Genomic DNA, 21,545 nt, shown 5'->3' with positions numbered 1-21,545 from the left:
CAAAAAATCAGTCAAGCAATAAATGTTAGAAAAACAGTACAAATTCATTGCTTTCGCATTATTTCTCATGCGGGCTGTACACATTTTGACACTGAGAGGCTTGGACCTCCTGCGCAGTTCTGTTGCTGTACCTCCCCACATGTGACAAGAATAAGATGGCCAAATGCCCCTTTCAAACAATCACAGCATGAAAGCCTGCAGTTTTTATTTTCATCCATAATGTGATATACTCTTAACGCCCACACCCATACGAGTTGTCTCGTCCCCGTCACAGCTTTCATAGCATGAGCTCCGCTATCTCTTGATAAACTGAGGTATGCAGGAAAGCCCACTTCCTGGCGGAGGGGTGGGGTTGAATCGAGGGGTCACCGGCAGTGCAAGCGATAGTGCAAAAATGCTGCCTATTGCATGGTGCATTGTAGTCCTTGCACCTCTTATGTGCCTATAGCAGAAGTAGTGCCGACAATTCTAGGAGGATCTTTGTTGCTAGGCTAAGCAATAGCGTGGAGATGTAGATTAAGTTTGTGAGCTTAACTGGTAACCTGTGGCAACATCAGCTGGCTTGTCAATTCTGATATCTTTTGAAGCTGCTCATCACATGCTGTTTGTTGTTTGGGCAACAGAGCCTCCTCATAAGCTGTCACCGCATTTTTGGTAGTTTTTATTTTTATTCTTTTGAGGGTGGGGCTGGCATTTAATGTGTCGACCTTCAAATAAATTGGGTATTTCTTCTGGTCTCTTGAATTACGAGTTATGAAGACTTTACTACCCGTCGTACTATTAATTAGTGGCAAGTTAAGTGTCAGTTCATGTAACTCAGTTGGTCACTCGTTTTGCATGACCAACCACAGCGGTAGCCTTGTCGTTTGAGCTTCTGCCTCACATGCGGCAGGTGCGGGGTTCGATCCTCAGTGCCGCTGGGTACCCACCAGTGTTATCACGGGTACAAGCTTTCTCCTGCCTGGTGCTTGGCTTCTGTAGGGTTAAGTGCTTATTAAATGCGTCTTTGAGCCCACCTTGAGCAGAAGAAAAAACTTTGTGCCAGGGGGCTCTTTGGCCACAGATGCTCTTGCGCCATAAAAATTCATCATCATCATCATCATCATTTTGCATGCCACAGATGCCCTTGCATCATAAAAATTCATCATCATCATCATTTTGCATGACCACATTTCAAGTTGTATACCATTTATCCTGCATAATCAACAAGTGCACACTTCTGTGCACATCATGTTTTCTTGCTTGGTGCTGTGTCTGTATAACTTTGTTTACTTGCATTCCAAAGTCCATAGACTGTTCTGAAAATAATAAAGGTTGCCCGTTAATCTTCTTGTGAAAATATTTTTAGAGTGAACAGATTTGCGATATTCGGTGCGATATTCAAAGACATTTTTTCTGCGCACTTGTGTTCAATTCGTGTCCCAAAATTTCAATACTCTTTGGACTGTCAATCATTCCAATGAACATGCCGTATTGCCACGTGGATTAAAACTCGCCGGCTTTGAAGGACGGCTTTCTGTGCCAGTTGCTGTGCTCACTGACAACGTTTCCCATCCAAGTAGACGTTGCGACCTGACCGAATCTCAATTCCTGGCCATGGCCAACAAATCTCTAGTCATTATTGACCGCCGGATATTGGTGGCCAGGTTGCTGGAATTGTATACTTTAATATGTGCTCACGCCTGACTCGTATTTATACATACATTTTAATTTCTTGACCAAAGTATTTGTTTGACAGAAACCTGGCAGACAACTCAAGATACAGTCATTGATTGCGAGCCTTGGAATGTGGTATGCATTTCCGTGCATGAGGTAAGGAAAGAAACCTTCTCACACACCTCCACACTACTAAGACTTCCCTTTATTATAGAGTATATTCCTAGCACATCTATAGCTTGCTCTGAATAATGTAGCTGAAGAAAATGAGAAAGGTACCCAGTAGTCTGCCAAATTTAGCTATCTTGCAAACTATTTTAAAGATGACCGCATAAGATTAGTAGACCGTCAAGCTTTTCGCATGTTTGCTGCTAGTAATTGCGTTCCTCCACTGTGCCGTCCCATCTTCTGAATGTATGTCATTGATAATTAAAGAAAGAGTGAAAACTGCAGAGCTGTGCTGAGTTTTCCTAATAAAACAGCGATCATTGCAATGAATAACGTTCACTTCTATAATGTTTCATTGACGAATCTCTGTACTGCATCAGAGCCAAGGTATCCGGTACGTCATAATAAACTGCTATTTATCACCTATGCAACTGATGTCGGCATCTACAGAGGCCTGTGTAGTATATGCTGGTTTGAAAAGTTCCTGTATGTAAGTTACTGACCTAATCATGAGCAAATATCGCTAAGTAGCAAATTTTGGTTTATGTTCTTTGAGATATAACTAACCACTGGTAATTGCCTGTATTTTCTAGAATTAAGGAGAAACTCCTGTTGGCTGCACATACAATTTTGCGATGTGAGCCAGTTTGGCATCGGATCCGATTTTTGTGGTGTTTTAGAGGAGGGATGGCTCTTCCTTTGGATTCAGGGGGGAAGTGGTCTTTAAAAAAATTTCTTCTAATCAAGGCATAATTATGTAATCTTGATGGAAGATGTATTTTTGAATGCTGATTCCAAATATGTAATTTAATTTTATGTAAAATGTTCTTGTACACTTTGCGTAACTTTTTTGTCGAGAGCTTTGAAGAAATTTTTTTATAGAAAACTTGCTAGAATGCATGGTATTGGCTTCTCTTGACATCAAGCTCTGCAATAAGGGTAAAATTATTATCCTGCGTATTGTAGGATCTGAGTTATAAAGTTTTCAATTTTCCACTTCATTCATAAACAGGAAGAGAAATATGTATTCCTGTTTCTGAAGGGTGAACTTCAAAATCCTGCGACTCAGCTTCTATGACAGGCAGGATGATAACTGCACCCTTATTGTATAGCTTGATGTCAAGAGAAACCAATGGCTTGTGTTCTATCAAGTTCGTCTCAGCAAACTTTCTATAAAACACGCAGCAAAATGTTACATAAAATATTGCTTAACTTCAGAAGGACTTATTGTACATAAAATTAAATGAACGCTTGGCATCAGCATGCAAAAGTATGTGTTCCTTGAAGAGTTTATAATTGTGACTTCATTTATAACATTTTTTTTTTAAAACCGCACTTCTCTTCATTTTTGCAAGAAAATTAAACGGCATCTTCGAGGAACCACTCAACTTCTCTACCTACTGAGCCAAGCCTTCGCTTGCTTCACCGACTGGTACTGGGGCACAGCCCATTCTTATGGCTGCTCAGACAGCGTTTTGGTAAATTGCATACGTGAGCGGCACCACCCAGTGGGCAATAAACTCCCTTGGATGTCCTGTGGACGTTTTAGATGTCCATGGGACGTCCAAGAGAGTTTTGATGGCCATTGGGCAATTTTTCATCAGTTACAGAAAATCCAGGCTAGTGCCGATGTTTTATATAACTTCTAAAACAATACAGACCATAATGCTATCTTGTACATACTTCACATTACCACATATTAACAACATTTTTAGAAAAAATAAACTGAATGAACATATATTACAAGAATATTCAGGAAACAAAAAATATGAAGAATGCGCAGCATCTTATGCTAATGGTTCAAAATCAGCACGCTACGTTGGAAGTGCCGTAGTACAAAACAATTGGGAAAGAAGAGTACGGCTATCTGAGAGTGTGTCCATCTTTCCTGCAGAGTGTTACGCTGCGTCTGTGGCTGCAGAAAAAAACAGTAAATGATAACATCGAGGACAGCATCATTTCCACTGATTCGCTGAGTGCACTCGCCTCACTTCACTATGAGAATGCAGCCGCACCACTGGTCAGAGGCATCATACACAACGTAATAAGAGCCACAATAAATAGACACGAGAAAATTTTGCTATGGTCCGAGCGACATCAAAATCAGTGGCAATGAGAAAGCAGATCATTGTGCTGCGCAGGCTCAGCACAAAGAAATCAAGAGTGAATATTTCCTATAAATGATACTCTGTAAGCTTTCAGCCACCATCGTTGAAATCATTAGCCTATGTAACATTTGTATGGCCCAAACTGGAGTATGCATGCGCTATTTGGGTACTAATAAAAATGATCTAATGCACTAGAAGCAATACAACATCACACCGCTAGGCTCATCTTCTCTGCTTATTAGTATCATGAAAGTGTTGTCAATCTAAAATGCAATGCTCATCTCACAGATTTAGCTAACCGACGTCACATAGCAAGACTATGTCTATATCACCAATTCGATTATCATGTTCTGTACGAGTCTGTTGCCATTTTTTCATTCCTCTCTACTGCACCTCCAGCTGCACGAACCAAGAAAAGACCACCTTTCTTCCGCCTGCCTGCACATCTGTCTTCATTTTTTGTATGCACTGCGAAAGACAGGAATGACTTGCCTGGCCACGTCATGCTCCATACTGACCGATTGATCACTATTCAAGTCATCAACTGAGGCATTGTTGTATGCTCTGTAACCCACCCCTATATGTAATACCCCTTCAAAGGGCCTTTCAGGTAGAAAGAAACAAAAATTCTGAAATGAAACACTATGAAACACTGAAGTAAATCTTAAGATACACCTAGTAAAAGCTATTATAGCAGAATTGATGTCATGGTCACTCCAAAAATGATTCATTGAAGCCACTTATATGAATATACATAGAAAAAAATTGGTTTAAAGATCCTTCAGGTAAGTGCTAAGGTAAAGTAAGACCAACTCCATTTTCACTGAAAAGTATGGAATTTTGATCAAGCAGAGAGAGGGAGCAAGGATTAGAACTGCAATACGGGACTTGGGTTATATGATTACTTGGGCACCATAAAAAATAAAAGCTGAAATAATTTGCTTGTTATTAATTTTTCAGGTTGACAGCTGTTGAAGTTTGTTATCAAAGTTGATCAGTCAAGAAAACTGTGTAAAAAATGTATCGAATCCCGTTAAGTGTGAATCCTGGAGCAATATACTATCAGATGAACCTGTGCTCAGTGCAAAAATAATGCAGACAACACAGTAAGTGCCATTAGCCCTTGAATAAATCCGGAAAAAACTGCGAGGGAAATTATCGAGGCCTACAACATATTCAAGCAGGGAAATTCATGTATAAGCACTCCTTCGCTAACACTACTGCAAAAAGAGCTGTCACTCCTGGGGGCTGATAATCTCAGCTGATTTCTAGTGCGCTTCTGTTGCTGTTGTCACATTTATGTTTTTTTTCCTTTTTTTTTTGCACTTTGTAAACCTTTCCCTCTCTGCCGACATCTATGTATTTATACTTGTGTGATCAGCAATAAACCCTCAGTTGTTAGTCAGCGCTGTGTCGTCCTTTTTCTTGTCTTTCGTGCTCGTCTTCATTCGCGCTGTTTATTCAAGATGCTTAACCAACTAGCCCGCCAAAACGTGTTAACCATTAGCCCCCTATAGAAGAGTTTAAATGCCTAGATTGCAGTACAAATCAATCATAAATCAGTACGTTCAGAACAATGCTCGCAAAGTTTTAAATCAGGTCACATATTAAGCAGAACAAAAGGCATGAATGCCTGACAAGCAACGCCCCTAGCTCTCTCCTATATATATGGGCGTGTTCAGATAAGAACGGTAATCGAGGTCCCATGACCATTTTTTGTTTTCAATGAAATTTTTATATATGATGGGCAAATGTGTCCACACAAAGGAATGAACCTTAGTTTTGCAAGAAGCTTCGTAGTTTTCTAGGAAAAAAATCGCATGTCACAAGAGGTGGAGAATGTCATTTTTGGCACTTCGCAAAGTTGCAAGTTTGAAGCCTCATTCCATGCACAAAAAATTTTTCCCGCGCATCAGCATTTCTTCAGAGTTTTTTTTACAACTTGTACAGTCTGAGAAAATTAAAAATGTTTCCTTGCTCTTTTAACCTTCCGAGTAAAAAATTGCAAACTTCGCTTCTGGAGCTATGCGGTGCCAAAAAGGCACTTTCAGGTCAGCCTTAGGGGAAGATGCCTAAAGATCTTCCCACTGAATATTTTTCTTGGTATTTTTCAGCTGTTTTTACTCACCTCAGGCAAGTTCTGTTGCTCTAGACCGGACAGATAGTTTTCAGTACGGTCTCAAAATTGGCCGAAGTTCAAAAACGCCAAAAAAGTGACAACTTTGACTTGGGTTTAAAAAAAACATCATCATCGAATTTTGTTAAAATTTGCCTGAATAATCCTCAATACATGATAATTTTAGGGCACTAGAAAAGTGTTGCATTATATTGTTTTAAAATACAAAAATAAACACAAAACTGAGTTCATGTTTTCGTTGTATAGAATTGCTAATTACTGCCTCTTAGAAATAGTAGCTGTTAGAAATTTGATTTAGCACTCATTTAACGTGGTTGCATTTTATTTACCCCAATATCCGAACCATTCTCAATGCTTATAGAGCTTCTATTCGCTTGTTAGCGGCGCTCTTAATGCGTGAAAATAGGAATAAATTCGCGATTTTGCCTGATGTCATAAGAATTGGCTGGTGGCGGTCAAACATTGTTTGTATTCTCTAATTTTGTCATCGTACGGTCTATTGGTATGTATAATCGATTCATTAAAGATATTAGATCATTTCTCGGTTCTTGGAAAAATTTTTGTATATAAAAGTCAATATTAATGCGTTTCTGAAGTCGGCGTTTTCGAACCTGCGTCTTTTTTCCTCTGTGTTCAATGGTTCTACAAGGCACTGTCAGGAGACAAAACGTCGTCTCCTGAGGGGAACGATTTATCTGCAAGGTTTTAATGGGGAGTTTTAATCGGGAGGCAATTTAAAATTGGGATGCCGCTTCATGTGCACATTGCAATGTGCAAGCCTCCAGCTCTGTGTATGGCCTCACTTGCAGGCTTCCGCAAGTTGTGCTTTGATGCTCAATGTTTCACTAGCCCACCAACGCCGTCGCAAGCATTTTTGCAGTGTCCAAAGGCCGAAAACATCAATATCGTCCGTTGACATTCACTGCGCTGCAGCTCATGAAACGTATTTATTCCTGAAGTGAGCGGGAGCCCCGTCGCTCAAATATATTATCTTGGTGCAGATTGGCGCGTTTTCTTCGAGATGTGCTTTGATTTTCGACAGAGCCAAGCATGCATGAGAGGAATCATAAGACATATCGTCGAAATTAACGGCGTAGTTACGAGTCGATTTTCTTGACATGACAACGCAGGTAAACACGGCTACCTGCTTTTTCTGCCAATGGTACGCTTGTACTGAGTCTGGAAGCACAACTGTTCATTTTTTGGCGAAATCAAAGTGTAAAACAATTGCACCTCTCTTGAAGCCGTGTGTTTTTTCATGTATTGCTCTTGCTTGCACAGATATAATATAGTTGTAGGGAATGCATTTCATGGCCACTCTTTGAAATTCTCTCATAAACGATGAAGCGGTCAGAGTTTTTTTAACTAGCTCACCGTATTCCCATGTAGCAATCAACACCTCATCCTCGCTGCTCATTTAAAAATTTTCCAAAGTGAAAATGCCATCGTGTTGATAGTGGCACAATTCCTGAGGAAACATGACGCAGCATCACACCATCGAGCATCACAGCACAACTTGCGGAAGCCTGCAAGTGAGGCCATACACAGAGCCGGAGGCTTTGCAGACGCAATTCAAGAAACACTAAAGAACATCACCATTCTGGAGCTGCCACAGAGGGAACTTGCAGACTTTTGCGAAGTGAAGAAGGAACAATTAAAACTGGCAAAGAAAGTGTCTGGAGTTCAGACGCTCCACCTATAGGTTCAGTCAACTGAAGGCAGTGCATCCTACGTGGCCTCCACCGCTGCTTCTGAATGGAAGAGACTGTGATCTGGTTAGTGCTTCGTGCTGGACAATATACTGTGCGCAAAGCCGAAATCAACTGCCGCCGTTTATTTCTTGTTACGATTTTCTGAATTGCAATGTGCACATGAAGCGGCATCCCAAGTTTAAATTGCCTCCCGATTAAAACTCCCCATGATTAAAAACCTTGCAGATAAATCGTTCCCCTCCGGAGAGGACGTTTTGTCTCCTGACAGTGCCTAGTAGAACCATGGAACACAGAGGTAAAAAGACGCAGGTTCGAAAACGCCGACTTCAGAAACGCATTAATATTAACTTTTATACACAAAAATTTTTCTAAGAACCGAGAAATGATCTAAATTCTTTAATGAATCAATTATACCAATAGGCCGTACGACAAATAAATTAGAGAATACAAACAACGTTTGACCGCCACCAGCCAATTCTTATGACATCAGGCAAAATCGCGAATTTATGAATTCCCATTTTCACGCATTAAGAGTGCCGCTAACAAGCGAATAGAAGCTCTATAAGCATTGAGACTGGTTCGGATATTGGGGTAAATAATATTTAACCACGTTCAATGAGTGCTAAATCAAATTTCTGACAGCTACTATTTCTAAGAGGCAGTAATAAGCAGTTCTATATAACGAAAACATGAACTCAGTTTTGTGTTTATTTTTGTATTTTAAAACAATATAATGCACCACTTTTCTAGTGCATTAAAATTATCATGTATTGAGGATTATTCAGGCAAATTTTAACAGAATTCGATGATGGTGTTTTTTTTTAAACCCAAGTCAAAGTTGTAACTTTTTTGGCGTTTTTGAATTTCGGCCAATTTTGAGACCGTACTGAAAACTATCTGTCAAGTCTAGAGCAACAGAACTTGCCTGAGGTGAGTAAAAACAGCTGAAAAATACTGAGAAAAATATTCAGTGGGAAGATCTTTAGGCATCTTGCCCTAAGGCTGACCTGAAAAGTGCCTTTTTTGCACCGCATAGCTCCAGAAGCGAAGTTTGCAATTTTTTTTACTCGGAAAGTTGAAAAAGCAAGAAAACATTTTTAATTTCCTTAGATTGTACAAGTTGTAAAAAAACTCTGAAGAAATGTTGATGCGCGGGAAAAATTTTTCGTGCATGGAATGAGGCTTCAAACTTGCATGTTTGCGAAGTGCCAAAAACGACATTCTCCGCCTCTTGTGACGTGCGATTTTTTTCCGAGAAAACTACGAAGCTTTTTGCAAAACTAAGGTTCATTCCTTTGTGTGGACACATTTGCCCATCGTATATAAAAATTTTATCGAAAAGAAAAAATGGTCATGGGACCTCGATTACCGTTCTTATCTGAACACGCCCATATATATATATATATATATATATATATATATATATATATATATATATCTATATATTAGCAGTCGTAGTGTTTTCAAAAAGATATCAGACTTGACAAGCCAGTTGACGTTGCCACAGGTTAGTAGTTAAGCTCAGAAACATAATCTACATGTCTACACTATTCCTTAGCCTAGCAACAAAGATTCTCCTAAAACTGTTGGCACTACTTCTGCTATAGGCACATAAGAAGTGCATGGTCTATAATGCAGCATGCAATAGGCGGGATTTTTGCACTATCACTTGCACTGCCGGTGACACCTCGATTCAACCCCACCCTGCCGTCGGGGAAGTGGGCTTCCCTGCATAACTCAGTTTATCAAGAGATAGCGGAGCTCATGCTAGAAAAGCTGAGACGCAAACTTGTGTTCCTCTCGTTTACGTCCACTTTTTTCTTCCGGCACGCCGAAGCTGCTCGTCACATGCTGTTTGTTGTTTGGGCAACGGAGCCTCCTCGTAAGCTGTCACCGCATTTTTGGTAGTTTTTATTTTTATTGTTTTGAGGGTGGGGCTGGCATTCCATGTGTCAACCTTCAAATAAATCTGGCATTTCTTCTGGTCTCTTGAAATACGAGTTATGAAGATTTTACTACCCGTCATGCTATTAATTAGTGGCAACTTATGTGTCAATTCATGGAACTCAGTTTGCCACTCGTTTTGCATGACCAAGCGCAGCGGTGGCCCAGTCGTTTGACCTTCTGCCTCAGATGTGGCAGGTGCAGGGTTCGGTCCTTAGTGCCGCCGGGTACACTCTGGGGATACAATGGGTACAAGCTTTCCCCTTCCTGGTGCTCGGCTTCTGTAGGGTTAAGTGCTTATTGATTGCATCTTTGAGCCCACCTTGAGTAAAAGAAAAAACTTTGTGCCAGGGAGCTCTTTGGCCACAGATGCCCTTGCATCATAAAAATTCATCTTCATCATTTCGCATGATCACATTTCAGGTTGTATACTGTTTATCCTGCATAATCAACAAGTGCACACTTCTGTGCACATCATGTTTTTTTTTTTTTGCTTGGTGTTGTGTCGTTATAACTTTGTTTACTTCCGTTCCAAAGTCGATAGACTGTTCTGAATATAATAAAGGTTGCCCGTTAATCTTCTTGTGAAAATACTTTTAGCGTGAACAGATATGCGATATTCGGTGCGATATTCGGTGCGATATTCAAATCATTATTTCTGTGCACTTGTGTTCAATTCGTGTTCCAAAATTTTAATATTTTCACGGGCCAAGCCACTCTGTACTGTCAATCATTCCAGTGAACCTGCCGTATTGCCATGCGGTTTAATACTCGCCAGCTCTGAACAACGGCTTTCTGTGCCAGTTGCCTCGCTCGCTGACAACGCTTCCGTCCAAGTAGACACCGCGACCTGACCTAATCTCAGTTCCTGGCCATGATCAACAAATCCCTACCCATCGGCGACCGTAGGATATTGGTGGCCATTCTTCTGAAGCATGCAGGCGTGTTTGTCTGCGCTCGCGACCAACCACCGACGATTCCAGCTTCCCATACCCATCACATGATAAATACTGGATCTGTACAACCCATTAGACTGAAGCCATACCACGTCTTGCCTTCAGAACGTCAAATCATTCATGAAGAAGTCCGTGACGTGTTGTACCAACGCATTATTCAGGAATCCTCGAGCCTGTGGGCCACTCCAGTGATCCTCGTCAGGAAAGATGGCACACAGCGATTTTATGTCAACTATTTCCACCTTACAGTGTCACAAAGAAGGGTGTTTACCCACTCCCACGCGTTGATGCCATCGACTGCCTCCACTCAGCCTCCCACTTTCCCTCTGCTGACTTACTTTCCAGATACTGGCAGATCCCGATGCAGTCGAAAGACAAAGAGAAGACAGTGTTCCAGATGCCTGATGAGTCTTATGAATTTAATGTGATGCCATTCAGCCTTTGAACGCTCTTGCCACTTTTGAATGATTCATAGGTACGCTTTTATGCGGCCTGAAGTGACAAGTTTGCATGTGTGATCTAGATGATGTTGTTATTTTTGGAAGGACCTTCTCCGAACATAACAGCCGCTTTGCAGTTGTCCTGGACTGCATAGAGAGAGCGGGCCTCGTGCTGAGCTCTAAGAAGTGTCACTTCGGTGAACGCCAAAATCCAATAGCTTCTTCCTCTATCTCCGCTTATTGCTCGTATGGTTGGCAAGGATGGTGTCAGGCCCGACCCGCAGAAGATTGAAGCTGTAAGCAGTGCCAAAGAGCCCAATTCTGTGAAAAAGCTCAGGAGTTTCTTAGGACTTCTTAGGAGTTTCTGAGGAACTTGGGCATATTTTGAGCGCTTTGTTCCCAAGTTTTCTAACTTAGCCCACCCGCTTACAAGTCTTTTGCAGAAAGAGATTCCTTTCCAGTGGACTCCCGAATGCGCCTCTGTGTTTCTCCAGTTCGCTTCACCTTACCTCGCAGCCAATATTGCGTCATTCCTGCCCGAGAAGCGCCCACTGAACTCCACAGTGACGCCAACGGCATCGGCATGGGTGCCGTGGTCGTCCAACGTCATGAGGGCAGTCAACACGTCGCTTATGACAGTTGCACCCTCAGCAAGTCTGGACATAATTGCACTGTGACTGAGCAAGAGCGTCTCATCATTGTTTTTGGCGTACAATTATTTCATTCGTACTTTTGGAGACATGCTTTCACAGTGATCACAGACCATCATTCTCTGTGCTGGTTTGTGAATATGCGTGACCCCTGGTGGGCATTACACCTGATAGAGTTCCACTTCAGAGTTCCTTACGAAAGTGGCCGCCAACACACTGACACACACTGCTGCTCGCGGCTACTGTTTTCGATGATGAAAACTTTGACCACTATCTTGCCGCCATTTCCCCAGAGTTTCCGGATCATGCCACTGTCAAGACCAAACAATGCAAGGATGAGTGCTTGATGCTGCTTTTTGCCGAAGCCCGTGACCCGACATCTGCCAGCCCTTTCTGCATTCATGACTGTTTACTCTATTGAATGAATTACTCATCTAAAACTGCGCGCTTTCTCGTCGTCATCCGGCTACTCTGTACTCCTCTGTTCTACACGCAACGCACAATGACGTCATGGCTGGGCACTTGTGGGTTGCCAGGACCCTTAACCATGCCAAAGAATGTTTTTAATGGCTAAAAATGTGTTGCACGGTTCAGCATTACATAGCTACGTGTGTGCAGTGTCAGCGGTTTAACATTACCACAACTTCTCTGCTGGGACACTTGAATCCTCGAACAAGTGGGTCTCGACCTGCTAGGCCTGTTTCCCCGCTCTTCCAACGATAACCGATCGGCCATCATGCGCGTTGATCTCCTCACCCTTTACTGCGGAACTGCTGCTCTACCTTCCGCCACCGCTGCTGAAGTCTCTGTCTTTATTCTTCATGCTGTCATCCTCTGGCATGGACCTCCTCTTTTGCTTGCGCACTTCTTCATTGTTCCTTCAGAGTCCACAGGTAGCACGTGACAATATTACTGCTCTTCGTACACAGTGCAACATCATCATCATTAGCCGGACTTACCGGTACTCACCTATGGGGCGGGAACGTGGAAGCTAACAAAAAGGGTTCGGCTTAAGTTACGGACAACGCAGCGAGCTATGGAATGAAAAATGATAGGTGTAACATTAAGAGACCAGAAGCAGGCGCTGTGTGTGAGGGAACCAATGCGGGTTAATGGCATTCTTGTTGAAAGCAAGAGGATGAAATGAGCTTGGGAAGGGCACATAATGCGTAGCCAATATAACCGCTGGTCCTTAAGGGCAACGGAGTGGATTCCAAGAGAAGGCAAGCGATGCAGGGGGCGACAGAAAGCAAGGTGGGTTAATGAGATTAGAAAGTTTGTGTGGATATTGTGGCCGCAGCTTGCAAAACACAGGGTTAATTGGAGAGACATGGGAGAGGCCTTTGCCCTGCAGTGCACGTAGTCAGGTTTATGGGGATGATATGTACTGTAAGTAGCTCAAGCCAGTCTCCAAAAATGCACATCAGTAGCAAAAATTTGAAACTGAGCTAAAAACAGGCTCTCCTTTCCTTCAAGGAATTCTTCACCACAGCCAATGGGATGCAAACTGCATTCGGAGCATTTTTTTTCGGATTCCTAGTATACACCCTGAACCGAAAACACAAGCAGCGTAGTTGTGAAGTTCAGTATGGGGGGATTTGCAAGAACTAAGTTCTCGTTATAGACTCCCATACGAGGAAAGCGTTAAATTCAGATGACTCGGCAGCAGTTATACTCTCCTCTGAAATCAGATGAGTATCACCTATCAGGCTACTCTCTTAAACATACCTTCATGCATCTAGCGCAGGTTGCTGGAATTGTGTACTTTAATATGTGCTCACGCCTGACTCGTATTTAGACATACATTTTAATTTCTTGACCAAAGTATTTGTTTGACAAAAACGTGGCAGACAACTCGAAATACAGTCAACGTTTGGAAGGCTTCGAATGTGGTATGCATTTCCATGCATGAGGTTATGAAAGGAACCTTCTTGTACACTTCTAGCCTACTAAGACTTCCCTTTATCATAGAGTATATTCCTATCGCATCTATAGCTTGCTCTGAATAAAGTAGCTGAAGAAAATGAGAAAAGTGTCCAGTAGTCTGCCCAATTTAGCTATCCTGCAAACTAATTTAAAGATGACCGCATAAGTTTAGTAGACTGTCAAGGGTTTTTCGCATGTTCACTGCTAGCAATTGTGTTCCTCAACTGTGCGATCCCATCTTCTTAACGTATGCTATTGTAAATTAAAGAAAGAACGAAAACTGCAGAGCAGCGCTGAGTTTTCCTAATAACAGTTCATTGCAATGAATAACGTACACTCTTATGTGTCTTTGATGAATCTCTTTAATGCATCAGAGCCAAGGTAACCAGTACGTTATAACAAACTCCTATTTAGCACCTATGCTACTGACGTCGGCGTCAGCAGAGACGTGTGTAGTTATATGCTGGATTGAAAAGTTCCTGTATGTAAGCTACTCACCTAATCATGAGCAAATATTGCTCACTAAGTAGCAAACTTTGGTTTATGTTCTTTGAGATATAACTAACCACTGGTAATTGCCTGTATTTTCAAGAATTAAGGAGAAACTCCTGTTGGCTGCACGTGCAGTTTCCGCAGATGTGAGCCAGTTAGGCATCGGATCCGATTTTTGTGGTGTTTTAGTTACAGGAACGATGGCTCTTCCTGTGGCTTAAGGGGGGGTGGTGTTTAAAAAAAATTCCTGCTAATAAAGTCATAATTATGGAATCTTCATGAAAGATGTATTTTTGTATGCTGATTTCAAAAATGTAATTTAATCTTGTGTAAAAGGTTCTTGTACACTGCGTAACTTTTTTTGCCGAGAGCTTTCAAGAAATTTTTCTGTAGAGAGATGCATGCTATTTTCTTCTCTTGACATCAAGATCTGCAATAAGGGTAAAATTATTATCCTGCCCATCGTAGAAGCTGAGTTACAAAGTTTTGAATTTGCCACTTCATAGATGGGAAGAGAAATATGTATTCCTGCTTCTGAAGTGTGAACTTCAAAATGCTGTGACTCAGCTTCTATGACAGGCAGGACGATGATTGCACCCTTATTGTATAGCTTGATGTCAAGAGAAACCAATGGCTTGCATTCTGTCAAGTTCCTTTCAGCAATATTCTATAAAACGCACTGCAAAACTTGACCTAAAATATTGCATAACTTCAGAAGGACTCATTGTATGTAAAATTCAATGAACACTTGACATCAGCATGCAAAAGTATGTGTTTCCTGAAGAGTTTATAATTGTGACTTCATTTATAAAATTTTTCGAAAGTCGCAAGAAAATTAAAGAGCATCTTTGAGGAACCACTCATCTCTACCTATCGAGCCAAGCCTTCGGTTGCTTCACCGACTGGTACTGGGGCACAGCCCATTCTTGTGGCTGCTCGGACAGCCTTTCTGGAAAATGTATATGCGAGCGGCACTACCCAGTGGGCAATAAACTCCATTGGATGTCCTGTGGACGTTTTGGATGTCCATGGGACGTCCAAGTGAGTTTCGATGAGCATTGGGCAGTTGGTCATCATTTACAGAAAATCCAGGCTAGTGCTGATGTTTTAAATTGCTTCTTAAAAAACGTAGATTGTTATGCTATCTTGTACATACTTCACATTACCACACATTAACATATTTTTAGAAAAAAATAAACTGTGAATGAGCATAGTACACATGAATTTTTAGGAAACAAGAAATATGAGGAATACGCAGCATCTTGTGCTAATTGTTAAAAATCAGCAGACTATGTGTTGGAAGTGCCATTGTACAAAACAATTTGGAAAGAACAATACGGCTATCTCAGAGTGCTTCCATCTTTTCTGCAGTGTGTTACGCTGTCTCTGTGGCTGTAGAAAAAATAGTGAATGATAACATCGAGAACAGCATCATTTCCACTGATTCTCTGAGCATACTCTCCTCACTTCACTATGTGAATGCAGTTGCACCACTAATTGGAGGCATCGTACACAACGTAAGAAGAGCCACAATAGATGGACATAAGAAAATTTTGCTGTCTTCCGAGCAGCATCGGAGTCAGTGGCAGTGAGAAAGTGGATCATTGTGCTGCACAAGCTCGGCACAAAGAAATCAAGTGTCAATATTCCCTATAAATGGTACTCTATAAGGTCTATACTCTATAAGCTTTCAACCACCATCGTTGAAATCAATAGCCTATGTAACATTTGTATGGTCCAAACTAGAGTATGCATGCGCTATTTGGGACCCTGATTGAAATAATGTAATAAACTAGAAGCAATACAATATCACACCGCTAGGCTCATCTTCTCTGCTTATTAGTATCATGAAAGTGTCGTTAATCTAAAATGCAATGCTCATCTCACAGATTTAGCTAACCGAAGTCACATTGCAAGACTATGTCTATATCATCAATTCGATTATCATGTTCCGTACGAGTTTGTTATCATGCTATCATTCCTCCCTACTGCACCTCCAGCTGCACGAACCAAGAAAAGACCACCTTTCCTCCGCATGCCCGCACATCTGCACATCTGTCTTCATTTTTTGTACGCACTGCAAAAGACAGGAATGACTTGCCTGGCCATGTCATGCTCCATACTGACCGATTGATCACTATTCAAGTCATCAATTGAAGCAATATGTTATGCTCTTTAACCCATTCCTGCATGTAATACCGTTTCAAAGGGCCTTTAAGGTAATAAAAAATAAATCAAAATGTTGAAATGAAATATTGAAGTAAATCTTAAGATACACTTAGTAAGACCTATTATAGCAGAATTGAGGTCATGATCACTCCAAAAATGATCCATTGAAGTCACTTATATGGATATACATAGAAAAAATAGGTTTAAAGGTCCTTCAAGTAAGTGCTAAGGTGAAATAAGACCCACTCCATTTTCACTGAAAAGTATGGCATTTTGACCAAGCACAGAGAGAGAGAGAGAGCAAGGATTAGAACTGCAATGCGGCGCTTGGGTCACATGATTACTTGGGTATCATAAAGAAATAAAAGCTGAAATGATTTGCTTATTATTAAGTTTTCAGGTTGAAAGCTGTTGAAGTTTGTTATTCAAGTTAATCAGTCGAGAAAACTGTGCAAAAAAATGTATCAGATCTTATTAAATGTGAAGCCTGGAGGAATATATACTATCAGATGAACCGGTGCTCACTGCAAAAGTGATGCAGTGCCAATAGCCCCATATAGAAGAATTTAAATGCTTAGATTACAGTAAAAATCGATCATAAATCAACATGTTCAGAGCAATGCTCGCCAAGTTTCAAATCAGGTCACTAATTATTAAACAGAACAAAAGGCATGAATGCTTGACGAGCAGCGCTTAGCTCTTTCCTATATATATATAAGTCATTAATTAAAGTCATTTTATGTTGTCTTTGCACATATATTATCGGATGCACACACTGCACAGTTTTATTCCTGCAAAAGAGGAGTCATCAGCATATGCGAGCTGTGCGGAGAAGTGGTCACCGTAAATCACATATTTTATGTTCATGCGCAAAAGTGGACAAAGTGAGGAAAAAATATTTTCAGCTGTTTTATTCTGAATGTCTGCCGGTCTTTTCACCCTTGTTTGCTCATTGGAAAAAATGAACTTGTGGAAGTATGTCACGTTAAACTGAGATTTTATAAGAATCCCATAGGTTTTTCAAAGACAAATTATATCCTTTGGTGGATGGTAGTCGTAGTCGCGTACGCGCCGTAAAACTCAACGCGAAGACAAACACGTACGCGATATATCTTCTTGAGCGATATATATCTGCTTTTCAAATTTGCTTCCAGGAATATCTTTTGTCAAAATCCGGCAGATAAATATGGAAGTCTCTGTATGTTGTGGAAAAGGGAACAGGGAGCTCACATACCAGGGTAATACCTCCTCTACTCCGCAACGAATGTGCTAAAATCCATTACAACTGTCGGAGTAGAACGTTATTTATACCATCTACAATCGCAATTAGCGAAGTGTCCCTCCAAAGGATCTCGTTGCATAGAGTCACCTTATCGAATTTTCTGAAAATAAGCACGGACAGGAGCTGTATTTTAAAACTGTACACATGATCAGGTCCTCGTAACAGGCGTTTAGGATAGGCGTGACATGCGTTGTGCGTGGCGGCGTCGAGCTGGACGGGTTCCAGTGCTGCGCATTCAACGCGTCGGCGGAGTGTGGTTTCAATACAGTGGAGAGGAATCGCCGCATATGGTTTCTATTCGGGCAGTTAGCAGTAGCGACGAGCAAACCATCGCACGAGCAAGTTATAAGCCGGATATAAAATTCGGATACAAAATTCAAGCATTGCGCTGCAGCGGGTGCGATGTCGAAACCAACTGTTTTGCTTTCGATCACGCTGGAAGGTCACAGCTGACAGCCAGTTTTCAAACAACTATAGTGCAGTGGAGAAGTACCTCCACATATGGTTTCTGTTCGCGCCGTTCGCAGTGCTCCCATTAAACCGTCGCACGTACAAGTTAAGCCGCGGATACAAAATTCAGATACAAAATTCAAGCATTGCGCCTCATCAGGTGCGATATCGAAACCAACAGTTGTCGAATTTCGGTTTTGCTTTTGATCGCTTTGGAAGGTCAGAACTGAATGCCAGTTTTCAATCAACTATACCTTGGGCACAGATCAAACTTTCATTCGTCTTTAATATTTAATTGAGGTTGTACACATGGTCCTGATAATGTTTTCTTTTATACATCTATTCAAACGTGCCTACGCCAACCATGAGAGATGTATGATGGCGCAAGCTGCATCGCGGGTGGCATCAATAATCGCACACTTTTCGTTCCTCGGGGCCCTACTTTTCGTGTGTTGCCGGTAATTGTGACAGTTCCTCCAGGTTCTTCTAGCTGTTGCATTACATAATTTGTGTGTTGTCGGTCTCTAAGAAGAAGACGGAAGGAGTGCGCTGACGTATCCTTGCGGGCTGCTGCTGTTTCTGTGCTTCTCCTGGTGGTTCGGGTTTGTTCATCATTGGTGAGGCCGTTCTGCGTTGGGGGGTTTTGGCCAAGGCTTAGTTTAAGACGCCGTTCATGCATGTGAACATGAGGGGGCGTTTCGCTGAGAGATGTCTTTGACCTCCCCAGGTGAAGAGTTGGCAGCTTGGTTTGCCATCTTGCCTGCCCGAAGCCTGCCGCTTGAGTCCTTCCAAAAAATGGCATTGATGCAAGAGTGATTTGCCGACCGGAAGTTCGTACACGCACGATGTGATACGCTTGAGCCATCTGACGAGAAAAACCAATATCAACTGTGTTTCTCCGTGGCCTCCGTGATCGGCTCCGGCGGCGGGCCGCTGCTCTTTGCTCTATCGAGGGGGCCACGGTCCCACCGCTCCGTCCCAGCCTGTCGTATGACACTCTACACACTGCAATTACGTAACGTCCTCTCGCTCGCATTTGTGTTTTTTTTTTTACTTTTCTTTTTCCTAACTGCGGGCCCGAGAAGAAAGGCGGAGGGAGTGGTGAAAAGTCGTCCGCTTCTACGCAGCGCGTTTGAACTTGTTTACGTCAGTCTTGTTTACAAAATTGTCAGTCCAATGCTGCTACAGCCTTGCTGCGTCCGGAGCAAAATGTGTGTGTGTGTGTGTGTGTGTGCGTGCGTGCGTGCGTGCGTGCGTGCGTGCGTGCGCCTGTAGCACGGTGTAAGAATAATTTAGGTGATGACACTGCGGCCGGCGCACCGTCCTGGTTGTGTTCGCCGCCGGCGCTGTTTCCGTTTCCCGGCGACAGGTGGCGCTAGTAGGTGGAGGCTCTCGGATTCGCGCTGCGTAGGTTGTCGATGCTAAGCGTTGCTCGTTTGTCGCGCTCGATATCGGGGTATATATAAAAGTATGCACAGGCATTAATACACCGGGATTCTGCAGTAACCAGACTGATTATCTAAATGAATGCGCAACTGATTTCTCGACGGCGTTTTTGTAATAGCTCTGATAGCTACCATACGTTGAAGCCAGTATATCAATCGTATTTTCTAGTTGCGCCCGCCAATGTTGGCTAATTAAAGCAAAAATAAATTGTAGCAGGATTTCCGGGGAAATAGCCTAAGGACAGCTAGCCAAAATGCCGTTCCGAGCTTCGGTCGTCAACCCAGCGATCTCGCGCTGTGCGCTCGCGGTGCGGCTGCCGCCGCTGCTCATCTTCCTCTTTACAAAATAAACGTCCTCAAAGCACCTTGAACCATTGCACCTCTAGCTTACACATGTACTTGGTTACAAACTTCGCTCGACACGCGACCCCTACGCAGACTTCTGCTCAGTGCTAAGGCGATGGCGGTTATACTTTGCGCCATTACAGCAAGCCGTGTGCAGTATAGCTTGATGAAGGGCTTGTCACACGGTTAAATGCATAGCAACTCTCAAAGCAGTATATCTTGTGCTAGTTGCCCATGAATGGGCATAGTTTTTCTATCCTACTCTGTCATTTCAAGAGAACAATAGTAGGTCTGGTGGTGTGTACAGGCTCTTACATTTGTGTAGAATATTAGGAATGGTATGCGGAAAGGGGGGCTGAACATAAACTTTATTCTGTTACAAAACTATACATTACATGGCACAAACTGTTTAAAACATACATTCACAAAAAATCTAACAAAAATTAGTACATTCTGTAAACTTGGCAAGAAGATTCAGGCTGAACAAAGTTTTGCAAGCTTTTTTTCTCTTGAGCTTGTTTTTTAAGTTCGTGGTTACAGCCTTGCAGTGCTGCCTCATTCTCATTGTTAAGAAATAGTGCAGAATTTGTGCAATGACCTCTTCTTTGTGCTGAGCACATGGAAAAGTCAAGGTCTTTGTGTCAAGCACATGCTCCACCGTTTCCCAGTATACAGACTGACTGTCTGCATTTTTTGCAAAGTGCTCCTCAGCTGCTCTCAACAGCTCAAAGAGATTCACGTTGGGGTGCAACAGTGCACCCCTGCTCTTTGTGTTGGTCAGGGATGCTTCAGCAGAGCTGTTTTCCGGAATGGTAAAATTCATGGGCAAACCAGAACTTATGGTCTGTACGTTAAGAATACGGCCATAAACAAAACATTTCACTGACAAGGAGTAATTATGTGATATGGTTACTTCTAGTACTTTTCTATGAAAAGGCGCTTGGTTACTATCTTTCGGCAATTTTAGCTCACAAAAAACAACAGATTTAACCCCAAATCTGTCAGAAACTTGAACTGCTCAGGCTTCACTTGGGAGTTTAAGGCTGGAAGCACAGCACGACAGAGCGGAAATTGTCATTTGCTGTTCTCCGTCTTGGAGGAACAGGGACTCGGTGGGTCGCTGCTCTTGCGTTGGTCCATGACTTCTCTCTTGCTTCGTAGTTTTTTCAGATGAGGAACAAACTTATTGCTGAATGAAAAGACATGATAGAATCAGGAATGTTTCTGCCGTCCCAACTATGCCAATGTTTCGTTTACGTCATCTATATTATGTCATTACTTCCCTTAAACAAGTTGGTGTTATATGTTTCTTGCTATTTTATTATTTCTTATCAATCTAAAATTTTCCTGTTACCAACCTCTTCTTTAACGCCAGAACGCCGGTGCTGAAATTAAATAAATGAATGTTCACTTTCCGGATGCCACCTAATAGTGAGCAAAGCTTATGCGATTACTAGCACACTGTGCTATTAGATGTCCAGTGAGATCCTGGCTAATTAATTATAATCAAATAAATATACTGAAGGGAAGAAAACACGGCTGCGGCAACCAAATCGTATTTACGATAATTTCCACTCAGTAGTTATTGTAGAACAATATCATGATTTGTTGCGCCTAGTGAGCTTAGATGAGGCGGCTGGAGGAATGCCACCTGAATTTAAAACA

General features: G+C 42.1%; 1 protein-coding gene across 2 annotated transcripts in view; it reads left to right on the top strand.

Annotated features, from left to right (window-relative positions):
- Window positions 1-21,545, top strand: part of LOC149329985 (uncharacterized) — a 221,959-nt gene that overhangs the window by 154,914 nt on the left and 45,500 nt on the right. The gene's annotated exons all lie outside the window — the stretch shown is intronic.

The sequence above is a fragment of the Amblyomma mixtum genome, chromosome 9, assembly GCF_055824585.1.
Source record: "Amblyomma mixtum isolate Tamu chromosome 9, ASM5582458v1, whole genome shotgun sequence".
NCBI lineage: Eukaryota > Metazoa > Arthropoda > Arachnida > Ixodida > Ixodidae > Amblyomma > Amblyomma mixtum.
Note: the sequence above shows the minus strand (reverse complement) of the source record. Positions and strands in the feature narration are given on the sequence as shown.